The sequence below is a fragment of the Tiliqua scincoides genome, chromosome 6, assembly GCF_035046505.1.
Source record: "Tiliqua scincoides isolate rTilSci1 chromosome 6, rTilSci1.hap2, whole genome shotgun sequence".
NCBI classification, from domain to species: domain Eukaryota; kingdom Metazoa; phylum Chordata; class Lepidosauria; order Squamata; family Scincidae; genus Tiliqua; species Tiliqua scincoides.
The window spans coordinates 86,532,808-86,549,685 of NC_089826.1; the positions used below are offsets into that span (position 1 = coordinate 86,532,808).

Here is a 16,878-nt window from a genome sequence, read left to right on the forward strand (position 1 = left end):
AAGCCAGAGACACATTGAAGGAGAGATAAGATTTCTGTCCTAACTATCTTCCTGACATGCTTGTTTTCTATAGTGAGTCTTCTTTGTGTGGTGGGAGTGTTCAAATGTGATACACCTGCCTCTGCTACCATAACTTGGTAGTGGTATGGTCCAGGAACAATATTCCTATCTCATCTGTTGTGTCAGCTAGAGAAGTTTCTTTTCTAGTGTGTAATTTTTTATCTGCGAGGCAAAAGTAATTTGCAACTGAATCTTCAACCGGAGTCATCAAATGATGAGTAATCCAAAAATGAGGAAATACAATGACATACATGCATGCATTAGCCCTAAGAATATCTGAGTCACCTGACCCTCCACATGTGGCCAGATGTAGATTGCTTACTTTCTATTGAGCCTGGCCTCATGGTGAAGAGGTTGTGTTATGACTTGACCACTGAAGGCATACTGAGCAGCAAGATGGAGGAATGTACATAGCCCCTTAAGCAATTTTGCTGCTATTTCAGTCAACAGTCAACAAAACCTTTATTTGGCATAAACATTTGATAGGTGAGAACTCTGTACAGAAATCGTAGAGAGTATAAACCTAAATAGTACACAAATATATGTATCAGTGCACACCTATGTGTACAGCCAGATACAACGTACATTACATTTTACAAACAAACATGAATTATTTAAAAGACAGAAACAGTCAGTTACTCTTTGTTGCTGCTATTTATACAGACCCATCTAGCTTTTCTCAGATGTTTAGACGGAACAGGATACCTCCACGATGACCTAGAATTCAGAGGCATAGAAGGGATGTGGAAATCCCCTGTGAGGAACTGGAGATGAACCTTGCTGGACCAGCTGAGTTCAGCATTCTTTTTCCAATATGATCAGCACCAGTAGCATAGCTAGAGGGGGTGCGAAGTACCAGGTTTTGCAGGGTGCCACACTGCCCTATACAAACAGCTCCTACCCTTTGGAACCATTCTGGGCCACTAGAGCAAAATGGAGGTATTGTGTTGCATTGTTGGAGGGAGCAACTTGCCTGAAGTTCCCTTATACAGACTTGGGCTGTTTTCTCCATATTGTCTGTGCTGAATGTCTACAACTCCCCAGCAGTGGAATCACTCGGGGGGTGCAGGGGGTGCGGGCCTCACCAGGTGACGCGCACTAGTGACTGAAATCTCTAAAATCACGGTTTGTAGGAATAATACCATCATGTTATATACCATTTGATGCAGAATTTACAGCAGAATGAAATATCTCCATCCTATCAAACATTATGGGCAAAAAACCCAGAAAACAAAATGTAACTGTCTTATGAAATGAAAAAGTACATTTCCTTAATTCAAAACGCACCAGTGAGATCGATTGTTTGAAGAGCCAATGAGATATTGTTGTGACACAGCATGGAACCAATAAGGTGTTAGTAAGGTGACATCCTGAGGGGGGGAGGGTGACACTATTAGTGATTAAAATAGCTAAAATCACAATTTATAAGAATAATACCATCATGTTATATACCATTCGATGTGTAATTTACAGCAGAATGCAATGAAAAAAATCATGTTGAAGTATCTGTGTTATATAAAAAGGTATAGCCCCAAAACCAGCAGGTTGGAGCAATGGTACATCACTACACCCACCACCCAGGTCATTGCCCCACCCACTAAATGGGTCCATCATGGGAGTGATGTGCTGGCCTCGCGCACCCTAGTGATACCACTGCTCTCCAGGGTTTCAGTTGGGGTCTTTCCCTCCCCTACCTGTAGAGTTTCCAGGGATTGAATCTTGGCTCTTTCTGTATATAAGCTTCTCTGCAGAGATGTGGCTCCACATATTCAGTCCTTGGTATCCATGGTCCTTGGTATCCACGGGGGTTCCATTTTCAGACCCCTTATAGATACTGAAATCCATGGATAATGAAATCTGCGCTTGGACCTCACAAGGCCTCTGAATGCGACTAGAAGTGCCTTCCAGTTCAAGATCTTCTAAGGTGTGGGAAGGTCGTGCACTGTCTCCCCATGCCTCAGAAGGTCTGCCGGTGCTTTCCAGAAGGCACTTCCAGTTTTTGCTAAACCAGAAGTTTCTTTTTGAAGGCTCCAGCAGGCTGTCTGAATTGTGGGGAGGCTGTACGTGACCTCCACACACCTCAGACAACATTCTGGACACAAGTAGAGATAACATTTGGGAATTTCTCTGAGGTCCTCCATAGCGGGCTTGTGGTCCAGAGTGAGTCAAATTCACAGACCACAAATCCGCAGATGATGAGGACTGACCTGTACTTTTGCAATGAAAATGGCAACACTCAACTTAATTTGAATGTTTGGAGAAAAATCCATTATGGGTTACAGGCCATGATGTGTATGTGCAACCTTCTGATTTTAGAAATGGGCTATGTCAGAATGCCAGTGCAAGGGAGGGCACCAGGATGAGGTCTCTTGTTATCTGGTGTGCTCCTTGGGGCATTTGGTGGGCCGCTGTGAGATCCAGGAAGCTGGACTAGATGGGCCTTTGGCCTGATCCAGTGGGGCTGTTCTTATGTTCTTAACTACAATTCCCAAGAGGCCTTGCAGGTCTCTTGTTATCTGGTGTGCTCCCTGGGGCATTTGGTGGGCCGCTGTGAGATACAGGAAGCTGAACTAGATGGGCCTATGGCCTAATCCAGCAGGGCTTATGTTCTTATGTAATGTTGAATTTTAGATCCTTATTAATGGGCAGCCCAATCCTGAGCTGCCTGGAGCTCCCAGACCCAGCGGCTCCACAGAGGGCTCCTGTTGGATCCTTCGCCTCCCACGCTACCACGGGAGGCTCCTCAGGAGAAGGGGATGTTCGTCCCCTTCCCCCGAGTAAGGGAAGCAGCCCCACAATGGGGCTACTCACTTTAGCGGCGACCAAAAGGTCACTGCTAAAGTAAAGGCGCTCATGTAGGGCAAGCAGCCTCTCTCCCTCCCGACACGCCTCCCCCACACCCCCGGCCACGCCCCCGCCTCCCATTCTGCAGCCCGGCAGTCCAGGAGACCGCGGAGCTGTGAAACCCGGACAACCGGAGCCGTGCTGCGGACCTCAGGATTGGGCTCTTAGCTGATGTGCATCCTTTCTGGCTTGCACGTACAGAAACTGAGAATGTTGAATGCTGTTTTATTTCTAAGAGGAGGAAGAGGCTGCAACAAAGTTTTTTTTTTCTCTCTGAGATGCTGGAAATTTTTCCAGACTCTCCCAAGTAATATCTGTCATGGCAGCAATTTGCTACTTTTAGAGAACAGAACAAATCGTAGCTTAAAACGGGGTCTCCAAACTTTTCAGTACAAGGGCCACATCATACACATTTTCGTGGGCCAAGAAACAGATCAGTTTTATGAATGAATGAATGAATCAAATTTAAATGAATGAATAAGTTTTACTTTAATTTCTTTCTTTTTTTTGTAATCGACATGAACGAAAAAGAAATTAAGCCATTACAGAGAAACACTGCCATGCTGAAACTGATATCTGCAATTGAAAATGAGGTTTAGCCAGGCTGATGCCACTCTGGCTGTATGGAAAGGAGAACGCTGGACAGAACTGCACATTTCAGTTGTTTGACCACATGGTCGGGAAAAAATATTTTAGGTTGCTGTGAGCTGGATCTCTCAACTCTTGTGGAGGACTGGATGTTGCCTTCGGGCTGTAGTTCGGCTTAAGGCATTTACAGGTAAGTATAGAGTGGCCTTTGTAAGTTTGGCTCTACAAATTTAGTTTTGATGGGGAAACAACCCATATTGGAAGAAAACCAGAAGAAATAACATCATGCCACATTTTTAGGGGCCTTATACTAGCCAGAACCTGATCACGTAAAATGATTGTGTCAGGAGAATGAAAGCTAGGCTGTGATCCTCAAAAGAGTTTGAAGCAAGGAGTAGGACTACTTTTCTCTTATAATTATATATTGGTGTTCAACGCAGTGAAGGCCACCTACTTCTTAAAGCTGGAAACAGGTGCAAAAATTATAAATGTTCCTTACAGCTATTTTGGACAAACGAAAAGGGCCAAGACAGAATGCACAGCTGGCCAGTTCTTCCTGTTCCCCACACACCTCGTTGCTGCTGAAATTGATCTTTTGCATCTTCTTAGTGTGTGGGGATGGGGGATGCACAAGATCAATTTCAGATGAGGCAGAGACGCACGAGGTGCAGGAAGCACAACTTACTTTTTCTGTCTCCCCTCTTTCCCACATTGTGACATCCGAAACGACCCTGAATAAGGATGTGACTTCCATAAATCTCTACTTCTGATTCACAGTGCAAATCGCAGAGCACAGTGAACTATTTGTTCTCCATGTGCAATGCTTGTGTTGTCACCCTTAGAAGGCAATGTTAAGGCATTAATGTTGTTGAAATTCTGTACTGTTAAGAATGAAGGGTTATTGTCCTTTTCAGTGGCATAGCTAGAGGGGGTGCAAAGCACTAAGTTTTGAAGGGAGCCTCAATGTGGCGTGCAAGCAGCCTCCCCCCTTAGAGCCATTACCTGTTTTGGGAGCAAAACAGAGGCGAATGCACCCCTTCTAGACTGTGCATCCCCTCTAGCTACACCACTGGTCCTTTTGCTTCTTGTTTTACAAAGCACATAATAGCATAAAATCCTTCTTACAGAGGCCTGATTTTTATGCAGTTTTTATCCATAACTATACAGCAAATGGTCAAAGGAATGGGGGCAGTATACATATTTGTGCACATTTCAAAAATACACAGAGCCTGAGATTTTCACAAATACAGTTCTCCAGGAGGTCTATAGGTGTAGCTTATGCTCATTTCAACCGTACCTACTCCGGTTTGAAGGCAAAGAGGTAAATCAGTAGTAACTAGTTTTACTATGTAGGGGGCAAAAACTGTGTGTATGCATGGGTTATTTTACCAGAATCTTTCTGTCAAGAATACTTGGTACTGTGATTGCTGAACAACAACAAAAATCTAAAAGCCAAAGGGCACACTTCTTCCTTGAGATTAGATCAGAAAAGAGTAAATATATAACTGTTTTTAAACATGACATCACAGTGAAATGGAGTGTGAGGATAATATGGAGAGACTGAGAAGATGATAGAAATATGCAAATATGTGTGAAACCTATTCCCTTTTCCAGGACTCTCTGAGCACATAAATGCAGATACATGGTTTTAGCAAAGCAGATAATAAATCTTTCATATGAGATGCACCCTGGTGTTCGCTTACTTGTGCATCATGTACATCCAATCATCTTTTTTTGTGTGTGCATCAAGTCACAGATTCTGCTAGTAATATTGAAATCTAGCTTGTTCAGAACACTAATCCATAAAAGTAAATATGCAGTTTTACATCAGAAGTGGAAAATTATAAATATTAGTTGCACTTCTAGATGCAAGTGAAGCTTGTCAGATTTGTTGTTAGATTTTTACATTACCATTGATGGTTTTACACCACAGTTGCTTTGTCTCCCCTTTCAGTCCTGCCAGTCCTACAAATGATCCTAAGAACATCAGAAGAGCCCCGCTGGCTCAGGTCAAAGGTCCATCTAGTCCAGTTTCCTACATCTCACAGTGGCCCACCAGATGCCTCTGGGAGCACACAAGAGACCTGCGTACTGGTGTCCTCCCTTGCATCTAGTATTTGGAGATAACCTTTTTCTGAAACCAGGAGGTTGCACGTACCTATCATGGCTTGTAACTTCTGATAGGCTTTTCCTCCATAAATGTGTCCAATCCCCTTTTAAAGGCATCCATGCCAGATGTCATCACCACATCCTGTGGCAAGGAGTTCCACAGATTAATGTCACACCGAGTAAAGAAATATTTTCTTTTGTCTGTCCTAACTCTCCCAACATTCAGTTTTAGTGTATGTCCCTTGGTTCTGATGTGAGAGGGAAAAGAGCATCTATCTATCCACTCTATGCATCCCCTGCATAATTTTGCACATCTCAATCCTGCCCACCCCCAGGCACCTGTTTTCTAGACTGAAGATCCCAAAACGCCTTTTCTCTTAAGGTTGGTGCCCCATCCCAGTAATCATTTTGGTTGCTCTCTTCTGTACCTAATCCATTTCCACTATATCCTTTTTGAGGTGAGGGTCTGCAGAGGATTACCACAGACCCTGCATTAGGCATAATGTTTAGCTTTAACTGACACACAGTCTGAGAGCAGTCTAAGGGTTTATTAACTTAATTTTCACATTTGGATACTGCTTTTCCTCCAAGGAGCTCAGAGGCTCCTTCCCACCCATTCATCCTCACAACAACCTTGTGAGGTGGTCAGTTTGAGAAAGAGTGCCTGAACCTCCATCATCCAGTGACCTTGGTGAATGAGTAGGCATTTGAATCAGGTCTTTCCAATGCAATGCATTCTAACTCAGCGATTTTCAACATCTTTCTTCTCATGGCACACTGACTTCTATGGTCCTCTATGTGGTCTACGCCTCTTGTGATGTCACTTCCAACTTCCTGGAGATTCTTTTTGGTTGTGTGGTAGAGCCAGCAGAGGAGGCAGAACTGACAATTTGCTACTACGGATAGTTTCCCTAGGACAGATCTGCAGAACCCAGAAGAGTTTTAAAGCAGTTTTTCAATGGCAGTCCTCCAAACTTCCACAACACACCCGGGGACCTTTCATGGCAAACAGGTTGAAAAACACTGTTCTAACTAATACATTGCACTGGCTCATAACTTTCAGGGCCTGAATTCTAAATTGAGGAATAAAATAGTTGATAAACTGAGAGGAAGCTCAGGGGCAGTGTATTTTGAAATGAGGCATAAAGAAACCTTGGTCCAGCACTGTCACTGAGAGGATGATTTGCGAGCATCATATCTCACTACAAACTGACAAGGTAACTTTAGGAAAGTCATATTTTTTTCAGTCTTGTCTTCCTTCCAACTGCAGAATTGACTTGAACAAATAGTTAAATACAAATAGTAAGTACAAGTATAAACAGTAAGGTATACATAGATGGCATTTCATCATGGAGAATCCAGCCATTATCCTTCTCGGCATGGCAGCAGCATCAGAGCAGTTTTTCATACTGTCTAATGCAATGAATGTTTCTGACCATTGATACAGTTTCTTCTCCAGCTGCTCTGTGTGCTAGATAGATCTAAGCAAGGGAAGCAATTGATCCCCCTCACCATAACATCTGGGGCTACTGCACTGCTTGTAGCATTTATTAGACATAGAAGAATGGTGTCAAACAGTTCACCAATGCAAATCAAAAGGGAAGGGTTTGGTGAAAACCTCCAAATTCACTTTGAATTTTATTTTAAGCATTTTTTGTGACAACCTGGGAAAGTGTAGCGTTCTCTCTCTCCCCCCCCCTTCTCAATAAATGTCACAACCCCTTTCCAAACTTCTGAATTTCCTTGCAGTCTTTCAAATGGTTGACTTGAGAAGGGACTCTCAAATTGATTTGAATTTCGCCTTTGATGAAATGTGGACGGCAAGCCTCCTCCAGTGACAGACACTTTTAAAATATTATAATTGGTATGTGGATGCTGAATATTAATTTTATTTTATTTTTTACCATTTTTGATTGTTAAAAACAAAAGAGAAGTAATTGGCTTCAACCTCATAGTTTAATAGAAAGCACCAATAAATCAATTGCTTGGTCATAGATCCCATCTAAATTACAGGGGTATCTTCAAGGCTGCATTTAATTTACATAAAGGCAACCCATTTTTAGCACTCTAAGGGAAGTCTGATATTGTTTATGCTGTCAATGAAGATTTTGTCTCTCATCTCCTGTCTAGACAATGAGGCGGTTTCCCTAAAATGTCAAAAATTGCCTCCCATTACAAAAAACCAAAAGCCTCTTTCCAAGTAATTGACTCTCGTTTTTGTGCCCAGAGCTTTTATTTGGGTCTATAAATGGTGGCATTGATTGCTGAGCCCACTTAAAGGCAGTTTCAACTGGCACAATTATAATCCATTATAAAAATGCAGCATTTCAGAAACATCAGACCCAAATCTTAAAACACATGAATTTGGCTGCCTACAAGTTTATTTAGTGACATGTTTAAAAAAAAAAAAGAAAGGAAGGAAAAGCATATTCTTTAGTTTTATTTTTAGCCCATGCTTATTTTTTAAAGTTTTTTTAAATATTTCATACAATCTTTTGACTGAAAATGATGCGGGAATACAGTATTGGCAACCTTCAGTCTCAAAAGACTCTGGTATCGCACTCTGAAAGGTGGTTCTGGCACAGCGTCTAGTGTGGCTGAAAAGGCCAATCCGGGAGTGACAATCCCTTCCACACCGGGAGCAAGTGCAGTCTGTCCCTGGTCTGTCTCCCTGACTATGGGCCTTCCTTCTTTGCCTCTTAGCCTCAGACTGTTGGCCAAGTGTCTCTTCAAACTGGGAAAGGCCATGCTGCACAGCCTGCCTCCAAGCGGGCCGCTCAGAGGCCAGGGTTTCCCACTTGTTGAGGTCCATCCCTAAGGCCTTCAGATCCCTCTTGCAGATGTCCTTGTATCGCAGCTGTGGTCTACCTGTAGGGCGCTTTCCTTGCACGAGTTCTCCATAGAGGAGATCCTTTGGGATCCGGCCATCATCCATTCTCACGACATGACCAAGCCAACGCAGGCGTCTCTTTCAGCAGTGCATACATGCTAGGGATTCCAGCACGTTCCAGGACTGTGTTGTTTGGAACTTTGTCCTGCCAGGTGATGCCGAGGATGCGTCGGAGGCAGCGCATGTGGAAAGCGCTCAGTTTCCTCTCCTGTTGTGGGAATAGGCTTCATGATTATGTTGACGTAGAGCTATGGACCACTGCTGTTCAGAAGCCAAGTGAGGGCATCCCCTTTCTAGGTGTTTCCTTAATGGCCACTGATGGCCCACCAGGCTATCTGAAAATCCATAATGGATGGTCCTTATCCAGAAGCATAGCTATGAATGGACAGCAAGGTACATTACAGGCACCTCAATGCTCTCTGTAAGCTTCCACTTCTGCTCAGCATCAGGGCCATTCCAGGCAGCAGTGGCAACACAGTTGCTGTCACTGCCCAGCGTGGCTCCAGTAGTGAGTGGGAGGGGCCACTGACATGGCACATTGCAGTGCCTGCAATACTCACCGCATCACCCACCCATAGCTAAACTACTGGCCATATCTTCTTGAAGAGTAGGGGTGCAAGGATGAGTGCATGCAATCTTGAGTTTGGAAGAGAGCAAGAAACTGCTCTGGGTTTGGCCAGCTGGCTCAGAAAAAAATGAAATGGCATTTCTCAGTGAAAAGCTGAATGGCTTGAGAAGCAGCCCTTGCCTCTGTCTTTCGCAGCCGCTCTGGTGGCTGGCAACCTTCAGGCTCGAAAGACTATGGTATAAGCCTACAGCACCCAGTATTCCCAGGCGGTCTCCCATCCAAATACTAACCAGGCCTGACCCTGCTTAGCTTCCAAGATCAGATGAGATCGGGCGATAGTGTTCAGTATAGGGAGATGGTTGGCAACCTTCAGTCTCGAAAGACTATGGTATAAGCCTACAGCACCCAGTATTCCCAGGCGGTCTCCCATCCAAGTACCAACCAGGTCTGATCCTGCTTAGCTTCCAAGATCAGGCATGTGATGAACTCTCACCATCTCTCCTTGTAAGGAACCTGGTCCTAAAGCCACCCTGGGATGTCCTACTGCTTTAGGAAATGGGAAGGTCTCATGCGGAAAAAGAAAAAAAAGCTTTGTTGCGTTTTTGACACGCATTTGTTCCACATGAAGGAGAAGTCAAACAATGTTACTACAGTTTTACAGAGTCACAGAACCCAGAAGAGTCTCCCATAAGCCAGGAGTGACATCACAAGAGGAGGAGACCATAGAGGTCAGTGTGCCAAGAGGAGAAAACCATTGAAAATTGTTGTTAAGGAATCATGAGCTGTAGATTAGACAGATCAATTTGCAGAAAGGTTTTCATCTTGCCCTGTGGAGGAAGGGGGATAGGCAATTCAACATTACAGACAGCTGCCCTAAGACTTGATCCACAGAGTCTGGAAGAGTTTTTCAGCTGTTTTCAACTGCTGTGCTCCAAACTCCCTTGGCACACCTGCAAGCTTCCATGGCACACCAATGTGCCACAGCACACTGGTTGAAAATGGCTGCCTTGAAGTTCAGGCCAGAGGCGTTTCCCAGACCTGCCACCAAATATCTTTTTTAACTGGAGACCCTGAAAATGGGATCTTCTGCAGGCAAAGCTGAATCACTGAACTCTGGGTGGCCCACCCTTCTTTGATCTGTCCTATCCTACAGGTGCTGCTGGACTTCCATTGAGTTGTGTGTTTGGCTCTTCCATTGGAAGTTATGACTGGATGCACTGTGTGGCAGTGGTGTAGCTAGAGGGGGTGCAAAGCACTAAGTTTTGCAGGGGACCTCAATGCAGCATGCATGCAGCGCATCCCCTCTGTAGCCATTTCAGTCCTATGCCTGGCTCCAAAGGGGAGGGGGAGCAGCCTCTTGCATGCTGCACTGAGGCTCCCTGCAAAACCTAGTGCTTTACACCCCACCTAGTTACTCTACTGCTGTGTGGTGCTTGATATGACCCCTGCCAAGGGAAAGGATAGGGCTCCACTACGCACCACGCAGATTCCTTTCCACATGGAGAGCTGTGTGTGCGTAGAATGGAATGGTTTGTACCGAACAGTTTCTCTACTGCATGTTTGTGTTTTATGAGTTAAGCCACCTCAATCTGGGGGAGGTTCAGAACACAAATGTGTAAAATCATGACAAAACCTGTGTAGAACATGACCAGTTCTGGCTGTAAAACTGGTGCCTGATGTTTGCCTCTGTTGGCAGTGCTCTCAGATGCCTTACTGTACGGTAACATACTGCATATTATTGGATGGTTTACAAAGCACCCATCATCCCTTGAAATAAACAGTATCTGACCTCTGGACTTTGGACGGCCATCAAAGACCTTGGCAGGACATCAGACGGTCTCTTAATATAACTTTTCAGCTATTTGTGGAAGTCCATCTCAGTGTCACTGGGCGGGGTGTGTGACTAGGCCCGGGGGGGGGGGAGAGTTGGGGGTGGCAATTGAGATTCGCATCCTCCTTCCGGAAGCCATTTCACTTATGCAGCCCATTCTACATCTCCCTGTGCTTTTATAATTTAAAGAGTCATTTACAGAAGGAGAGTAGAGCCAAGGGGGGAAACCTGGAGAGAGCTGGCAAGAAAGAAGATTGAGGTACAGTACTTGTTTCGCCGCGGTATTGCACATCTTATGTTTTGTTTCGACAAACTGCCGGCTTTGTTAATCAAGGTGACAGGTGTGCTTAGAAACATTTTATTACTTTTTCAGTTTGTTCTGGGTAGTAAACCGGATGACCATCCAGGGCTGTGTTCCTTGATGACAATATGATGTTTGGTGTGTTTACTCAGAAGTCAGTCCCACCTCTCTCAATGGGATTTGATTCCCTGGGATGCATGGTTAGGACAGCATTCTTTAAAAACTGCTGTGTGTGTCAATGGAGCCATTGGTCCTCTTATAGTGACTTACCATTGTCAGATCTGGTTTTTAAAAGTCAAACGTTTGTAACTTTTTCAGTTAAATATTTAGGCAAAGTGGGATTCTACAGTCTTTCATTTATTTCAGTTAGAAAAATTTAAAAACATGGGTAACTCTCAGTTGGTGTTCTAACGAAAAAATATTCAGTGCCTATTTTCTATTTTGAGTTATAAAAACATGGATATTTTCTTTTCTGTCTTAGCTGCATTGTGTTTACAGTCTCTACGTCTCTTAAAAATAAATTGCACCCCATTTTGGAACACATGACTCAAACATGCTCCATTTCTTTCAGTGAAGCACCCAAGTAAATATATCCTGGTTTACAGATGGTTGCTTTCACTTTTGTTTACAGTTGCCCATGCATTTCACTGCTTAGGCATGTTGCACTGATAAAACTTTGCTGTGTGTGGTGTGCAGGAGTGTGTTCATTTAATGGGGAGATTTAACATACATGAAAGAGTGCGGTCATGAGCTTGGATAATGTGTTGGACATCACCAGGGACAAATGCCACCATTCCTCCCTTCATGTTCACTCCATTTGTGAAGTAGATGGATGTGTGCGTAAACAATCATATCTGAACCCAACAGCCCTAATTGGTTTTAGCTCCTTGCACCATTTTCACAAACATACATCTCTGTATATCTGCAACGGGCTATCGTCTGCTGCAGTCACTCTCAAAAGTAATCAAACATTTGTACTGTGTGATGTATGTATTGGCCCACACACAGGAGGCTGCCCCTGCCGCTAAGCAAATATCTCTGCACATGGAATGGTACTGTCTTTCTGTGTGGAACTCCTTGCCGCAGGATGTGGTGATGGCGTCTAGCCTAGACACCTTTAAAAGGGGATTGGACAAGTTTCTGGAGGAAAAATCCATTATGGGGTACAAGCCATGATGTGTATGCGCAACCTCCTGATTTTAGAAATGGGTTATGTCAGAATGCCAGATGCAAGGGAGGGCACCAGGATGAGGTCTCTTGTTATCTGGTGTGCTCCCTGGGGCATTTGGTGGGCCGCTGTGAGATACAGGAAGCTGGACTAGATGGGTCTATGGCCTGATCCAGTGGGGCTGTTCTTATGTTCTTCCCCACTCCTCACATGACCAGCCTACAGGAAAGAGATGGCTTCTTACTAAACAGTTGTTCGCTGTTGAGTAGCCACTCTGCTATTCCGGAGGTTGCTTGCTCATCAATGAGAATGAGGTTTCCTTAATGGAAGCTCCAAAGTTAGGAGATAGTCTCTTGATACCTAGAGGTTTATCTTGTGTTTCAGTGAGAGATCTGAGAGTTTAGAGAAGGCAACAGATGCCTCCTCTCCCCCCCCCCCGCTAAGGAGGGAAGCTATCATTGGTGAATGCCTCTGTATCCTCAGCAGTTTTGAAAGAGACCGTTTCCAGGGGACTGACTGTGTTTAGCGTTCCGCTTCAAAAATAAGTCTTGAAGCACCTTAAAGACTAACCATTTTCTCCCCAGCACAATCTTTTGTGGACTGAGTTCACGTCATCAGAAGCATGAAAAAGTATGCCAAAATAGATTTGTTTGTCTTTAAGGAGCTACAAGGCTGCTGTTTCTGTGAATGGGTTAGCAGGCAGCCCAATCCTATCCCTGGCGATACCACTGGGTGCAACAGCACCACCGGGAGCCAAAATGGCTACCACTGTATCCAGTTGCACCACCGGGCCATTAGAGTTGTCTCCCTTTTGCTATTTTGCTGGAACCAGGAAATGTCTCCTGGAAGCTGGAAGTGACATTGCAAGAGGTGAAGACCGTAGAGGTCAGTGTACAAAGGGAATAATCTTCCAGTTGCAATTCAGAGAGACATTATGGGGGTAGGGAGCTCAGTGGTTTGTGAATAAGTGGTCTAGTAAAACGTATCTTGTCTCATGGTATAGTCATGTTCTCCACATCACTGCCTGCTGATGGAGAGTGAAGAAATCTGGAATTTGGTGATTGCATCATGAGTGAAGCTCTTCTAGATATTGTGGATGGGGGACTAGACACATGACAATAGTAATATAATTAAATATTTGTATAACACTTTCTGAGTGTGCAAAGCATTTTACATGTATTAACTTGATGTTACTCTTACAACAGCCTTGTAAGCCTAGTACAGCGATTTTCAACGTTTTTTCTTCTAACAGTACATTGACCGCTGTGATCTTCACCTCTTGCGATGTCACTTCCAGCTTCCAGGAGACTCTTCCAGGTTCTGTGGCTCTGTTTCTAGGGCAACTGCCGGTAGTAATGAAGTGTCTGTCCCTCTTCCTCTGCCAGCAGAGAAAAAGAGTGGCAGAACCTGGAAGAGTTTTTCAGCTATTTTTAACCGCTGTGCTCCAAACTCCTGTGGCTCCACCTATAGAGCTTTTGCAGCACACCTATGTACAGTGGCACATTGACTGAAAATCACTGGTTTAGTAATTAGTAGTATCCCCGTACTGCAACTTGGCAAAGAGGAGAGGAGATTTTAATATTTTAAAGTAATATGATGTATGGAAGTTGCTGCTGGAGAGTTCCTCTGGCTCTTCAGAGTATCCAACTGTATGAACATGCACTTGGCAGAAACATAAATCTAGGATTTCATGTTGATATTTAACAACTGATGTACTTAAAAGTCATCTTTCAGCCTGCTAAGAACCTGTGAATGTCACTACTAGAAAGTGGAAGTGATGACATTTTTAAAGCAATAAGTATGAATACCCTGAAACAGAGACGCCTGCGTTGGCTCGGTCATGTCGTGAGAATGGATGATGGCCGGATCCCAAAGGATCTCCTCTATGGAGAACTTGTGCAAGGAAAGCGCCCTACAGGTAGACCACAGCTGCGATACAAGGACATCTGCAAGAGGGATCTGAAGGCCTTAGGAGTGGACCTCAACAAGTGGGAAACCCTGGCCTCTGAGCGGCCCGCTTGGAGGCAGGCTGTGCAGCATGGCCTTTTCCAGTTTGAAGAGACACTTTGCCAACAGTCTGAGGCTAAGAGGCAAAGAAGGAAGGCCCATAGCCAGGGAGACAGACCAGGGACAGACTGCACTTGCTCCCAGTGTGGAAGGGATTGTCACTCCCGAATCGGCCTTTTCAGCCACACTAGACGCTGTTCCAGAACCACCATTCAGAGCGCGATACCAGAGTCTTTCGAGACTGAAGGTTGCCAACCGGTTAAGTATGAATACCAGGCTCTTATTAAAGCATACATACAATTATTTTATCCAATTTCTGTTTGAAATGTTTGTTCAAACATCTCTGGCCATCTCTGCCTGTAATGTTTGGGGTCATCTACCTTCCTGGAACTCTGTGTACTTACATTAGCAGTTAAATTTTGTAGTTTTTGAAGAAGGAACTGCAAGTGAAATCATCTCACATGTAAGGTAGCAATTATGTATTTGGAGCTGAACATCATACCACTAAAGAGACTATCAAATGACATTTTGATTTCTAAGAAGGCGAAGCTTTAGGTTTGCAAGCTTTAATTTGTTTTCATAGCAGTTTAGTCAGCTTGCAGCGCAATCCTAACTTGTGCTGGAACAGGCAGGCCAGGTTCAGGCACTTAGTGGCTCAGCCTGGGGCAAGAGGAATCGCTTCCCCTTACGCCGGATAAAGCAGCAGCAGCAGCAGCCCCAATGGGGCTACTCAGATCTGCACCACCTCCAGAGGTGGCACAAATCCGAGCAGCCTGGAGCTGGCACAGGCTGCTCGGGAATGGGGTTAGGATCTGGCACATGTGCTGGATCCTGGCCCTGCAACACACCCATCCCTGCGAATGCCCTCCGCTCGTCCTCCCACCTCGCCAAAAGTTCTTTACGGCGCTTTCATGACACTCCTGGGCTGGCGCAAGGGACTTGCTTTTCGAGGCTGTTGTACCGTTCTGTTTCTGCAATAGAGAATAGAAAAGAATGTATTTAAGATGTCATTTTTGTCAAACAATGTGTGATAATACTTAAATGAAGATTAAACTGCAGGTTTTCTTATATCTTCTTCAGTAACTCAAAACGTACCTGTAGAGCTAGTGGTAATATGCAAATATATTTCCATTTACTTGATCAAGTCAATCAGTCAATAAGAGATAGGTGATTAATCAACTGAAATCTAGGAGCAATTAGCAGCCCTAGAAATGATTAAAATCTGAGTGTCGTGGGCACAAACCACCAAAAGTTAGTCATGGCTAAGTCCCCTGGAAATTGATGTACGTTCATTGCAGCTCAGCCTCATTAAGGGCCCAATCCTATCCAATTTTTCAGTGCCGATGCAGCTGTGCCAATGGGGCATGCACTGCATCTTGTGATGGGGCAGCAGTCACAGAGGCCTCCTTAAGGTATGGGAACATTTGCTCCCTTACCTTGGGTCTGCTTTGCCGTTGCACTGGTGCTGGAAAATTGGATAGGATTGGGCCCTAAGTTGTTTTCCCTAGATTTGGGTCACACAATCACAACTTAACAATTGCTGGAATCTTCCCATGTATTTACATCAATACTACTTGTTTTGAATGGATTTAGTAGCTCTGGCTATAAAACATTACTTTCCCCGTGTTCACCAAAGGAAGCATGCTATATTCTAGTTATCTTCATCATAAGTGGATAGTTTCATAAGAACAATAAACTTGTCCCCATTTAACAGGCATTTGGTTTTGTATCCGTGCAGGCTTCCTAACTATTCTGTAAAAGAAGGAAAATAGGCAAAGTAATAGCTTTACAATATGTGATGATAGCTTAAAATGTTGCAAACATTTTAATTCCCAAGGTCTTTTTAAGATCTAGGTAGAGAGAAAAAAAATTAAATGGATCCATTTTCATGTCCAGGGTGGCAATCTTCTGACCTCATATGATGCTTGTAGGAGATGGGACCAGGAGTCCCATGTATTCAAAACTTAGGAGTCCCCCAGTTTCCTAGGAGTCATCAGGGAAAGGAGCGAGGGAGATCTGATTGGACAAAGTGAGTAGAAGGAGAGATCTTGTTCTTGCTAAACCACTTTCAGGGACTGCTACGCTGAGAAGTGCCAGAGCTGAGAATTATGACCTCTGACTTGGAAGTCCTTTCCCCAGGGTGTGGCAGCTGGTTCCAGTTAATTAGTGGCAAGGGAAAGGCATTCTGCATATGTTTATGACCCATCTCCTTATTGCCATTACTGTCTTTTTCAGAGTTGTATGCTGGGAAAGACCAAGCTACTACTATTATTATTAAGTATATTTATATGCTGCTTTTCAACAAAAAATAGGTCACAAAGTTGTTTACATGGTCGTTCTTAAGAACATAAGAACAGCCCCACTGGATCAGGCCATAGGCCCATCTAGTCCAGCTTCCTGTATCTCACAGCAGCCCACCAAATGCCCCAGGGAGCACACCAGATAACAAGAGACCTCATCCTGGTGCCCTCCCTTGCATCTGGCATTCTGACATAATTCTTGGACCTACATA

General features: G+C 44.2%; 1 long non-coding RNA gene across 1 annotated transcript in view; it reads right to left on the reverse strand.

Moving 5' to 3' along the window:
* Nucleotides 1-15,078: 15,078 nt before the first annotated feature.
* LOC136656132 (uncharacterized) overlaps nucleotides 15,079-16,878 on the reverse strand; it is a 29,269-nt gene continuing 27,469 nt past the window's right edge. The window contains exon 3 of the long non-coding RNA XR_010794703.1: nucleotides 15,079-15,337. This is a non-coding gene — a long non-coding RNA (uncharacterized lncRNA). The remainder of the gene's footprint in view (nucleotides 15,338-16,878) is intronic.